Source organism: Adiantum capillus-veneris, chromosome 2 (assembly GCF_014529385.1).
Source record: "Adiantum capillus-veneris isolate H3 chromosome 2, ASM1452938v2, whole genome shotgun sequence".
In the NCBI taxonomy this organism is placed as follows: Eukaryota; Viridiplantae; Streptophyta; class Polypodiopsida; order Polypodiales; family Pteridaceae; genus Adiantum; species Adiantum capillus-veneris.
Genome location: NC_140932.1, coordinates 87,940,174 through 87,943,857, shown reverse-complemented (window position 1 = coordinate 87,943,857; position 3,684 = coordinate 87,940,174).

Genomic DNA, 3,684 nt, shown 5'->3' with positions numbered 1-3,684 from the left:
ATTTTTGAACTTAATAAGATACCGTCGGATAATCTTACCATGTCGTAGTACCTTGTCTTCATGCCGAAGGATAGCTTCGGGTTGTAGCACCTCTTCTTGGTCTTCAACTTCGGGAGGGTCTTCAATAATTGGTTCAATTGGTGGCTCTCCTTTGTAGGGCTTAAGTAAGCTTACATGAAAGGCATTGTGTATAAGCCAATGGTTGGGTAACTTGAGTTGATAAGCCGTCTCATTGATAGGCTTCAAGATTTGGAAAGGACCATAGTATCTTTTTGCTAGTTTAGCATAATACTTTTGATGGCCCGTAGGATTTTTGCCCGTCGTTTGCCTTAATCGAGCCTTAGGAAACTTGAGTAAGACCCAATCATTTTCTTTGAACATTAAGGCTCTTCTGTGCTTATCAGCAGCAGCTTTTTGCCTTTGTTGAGAGATGGCTATAGCCTCCCTAATCTTTTGAAAAGATTCTTGTAGGTCACGGCTATACTCATCGGCGGCGAAGATCTTCCCATGTACTTTCAGTAGCAAGGGACTTTTAGGTCTTCCTTCTATGATCTCGAAAGGTGCTTTGCCCGTAGAAGTATGTACAGTATTATTGTAGGCATACTCTACTAGCGGTAAATACTTTTCCCATTGTGAGCGTTGATCTACTTCGGTAACATAAGTCTTGAGTAGATCGAGTATCGTAAGATTGGCTATCTCACTTTGGCCATCCGTTTGTGGGTGATAGGCCGAAGAGAAATTCAATCTTGTTCCTAGATTTTCAAAGAGACCTTTCCAGAAATTACTGGTCATTCTAGGATCTCTATCTGACACGATGGATGTGGGTAATCCATGGTGTTTGAAAATCTGAGATATGAAGAGAGTTGCCATTTGATGTGCCTTAATAGTCTTTTTGACAGGAATAAAATGTGCTTGCTTGCTAAACCTGTCGACTATTGTCCATATTCCTGTATTCCCATGGATAGACTTGGGTAATCCAAAGATGAAATCCATGGATATACTCTCCCATGGTGAATTTGGAATAGGCAATGGCTGGAGTAATCCAGGTTGCTTCCCTCTATCATACTTGGTCTTTTGGCATACTACACATTTTGAAACATACTCTTGTATGTCCACTTTCATGGTAGGCCAATAGAAATACGTCTCTACTCCTCGGAGAGTAGGTTGAATACCTCTATGCCCTGCATATAGAGGAGCATGGGATTCATACATAACCTTCTCACGAAGGGAATGGGTAACACATAGCCTATTGCCGTGGAGAAGATAACCATCCTGCAAGGTGAATGGTTCCTCTTTCTTCCCCAAAGCAAGGGCTGACATTATGTCTCTAAAGTCAGGGTCAGTAGCATACTCATCTATCATAGAGGATAGATCATTGTGAGTAGCTATAGACACCGCATTAACTTTTGGTCGTCGTGAAAGTGCATCGGCAACTTGATTGTGCTTACCAGCTATGTGAGCAATATGGAAATTAAATTGCGAAAGAAAATTTGCCCACCTCATTTGTTTGTCGGAAAGCTTGGTTTGAGTCATGAAATACTTGAGACTTTGGTGGTCGGTTCGTAGGATAAATGGAGTCCCCAATAGGTAGTGCTTCCATGTGTCTAGGGCATGTAGAACAGCTAAAAGCTCTTTCTCATAAATTCCCAAGACTCGTTCATCACCATTGAGCCTTCGGCTCTCATATGCTATGGCATGCCCTTCTTGAAGCAAAACTGCTCCAAGGCAATCACCACAAGCATCACATTGGACCTCAAATGGCTTTGAGAGATCCGGAAGCACGAGGACTGGTTGGGAAGTAAGCTTCTCTTTGAGTTTTTGAAAAGCATTTTGCTCCTTAGCAGACCATACAAACTTAACGTTCTTCTTGGTTAAGTCGTGTAGTGGTCCTGCTACTTGAGAGAATTTTGCTATGAAGCGTCTATAGTATGCACACATACCAATAAAGCTTCTTAGCTCATGTAGATTCCTTGGGTTAGGCCATGATTTTATTACCTCTAACTTTGATGGATCCATACGAATACCATCGTGAGAGATAATATGGCCTAGATATTGAATCTCTTGAAGGAAGAATTCACTTTTCTTTTGGTTGAGAAAAAGTTTGTTCTCCCTCAAGGCTTGAAAAATCACTTGGAGATGTTGCTTATGTTCCTCCAAAGACTTGGAGTAGATGATGATATCATCGAAGAACACTCCAGTGAATTTTCGATATGGTCTAAAAATTTTCTCCATCAAACGATTGAACGTAGCTGGTGCATTAGTCAAGCCAAAAGGCATGACTAGATATTCATAAAGACCAAATGTTGTGCGAAACGCGGTCTTTAAGATATCCTCATCCACTATCCTTATTTGATGATAGCCACTCTTAAGGTCAATCCTACTGAAGTAGGTAGAGCCTTGTAGCTTATCAAACAGATCTTCTACCCGAGGTACGGGAAATCTGTTTTTGATAGTGATATGGTTTAGTGCTCGATAGTCCACACACATACGGTATGTACCATCTTTCTTTTGCACTAAAAGGACTGGAGAACAAAAGGGAGAGGAACTAGGCCTCACCATCCCTTTGTCTACCAGCTCTTGTACTTGCCTCATGATCTCCTCTTGTTGAGCTTGTGAGACTCGATAAGGAGGTTTGTTAGGCGGTGAGCTTCCTGGAAGGAGCTCAATACGATGGTCATCATCCCCTCGTTTTGGAGGTAGGTCCATAGGGATATCATCGATGAACACATCTTGGAATCCTTTTAGAAAAGTAGGCAAGCCTAACTCTTCTTGATTCCTATCATTTTCATTTGATGAAACATTATTAGCTTTTAGAGACTCTTTGACATAAATCATGTACGCAGAAACTGAGCTCTTCATTGATTTATCAAAAGAAAGAGGATTTACAAGTGGAATAGTGCGACCACGCTCACTAGCATCTATATACATGTTCTTTCCCCTGTAGGTGAAGTAAATTCTCCTTTCAGGGAACTTCATGTTGGCAGCCATGCGATCAAACCATGGTGCCCCTAGGATAACATCCTGATGTTGGAGGGGAGAGATGAAGAAGTCTTCTTTGTCGACATAGCTTTGGACATGAAGCCTCAACTTCCCAATCAAGGGAGTAACGGAGGCTTGTTGTCCCTTGAAAGCTGCATCAGCTGTTACTATATCTCCCATCTCAAAAGCTTGAATGCCCAACTTGGTGGCCAACTCTATTGATATGAAGTTGAGAGTAGAGCCAGGATCAAACAAGATGAAGGCATCATGCTCTCTTACCTTTCCCCAAGCATAGGAGAGTGATGATCCTTTGCAATGAGCATCCTCTCTTGGAGCTTCGATGGTGGAAGCCCTAGGAGTCTCATTGCGAGTATTCTTCTTGGGGCAAGAACGATAGCCATGTCCTTGCTCCCCACACTTGAAACACTTATGGTCCTTGCGAAAAGCTTCAAGCTCTTCAGGAGAGAGTTTGTTTTTACCTTTGTAAACTCCCTTCTCCTTGGACCGATTGTTGTTGTTGTTGTTGGAAGTGCCTTGGGAATTATTTTGAGCATTGGATTTCCCCTTTGCATCATTTTTATCTTTGTTTTCCATGGGCTTGACATTACGTCTAGCCCCTTGATGGAAATTGATGCGTGAAGCAACCATGGTGTGGTGGATTACTTCGGTAATAGTACCGGGCCGTTGAGAGTTGATATATTCGGC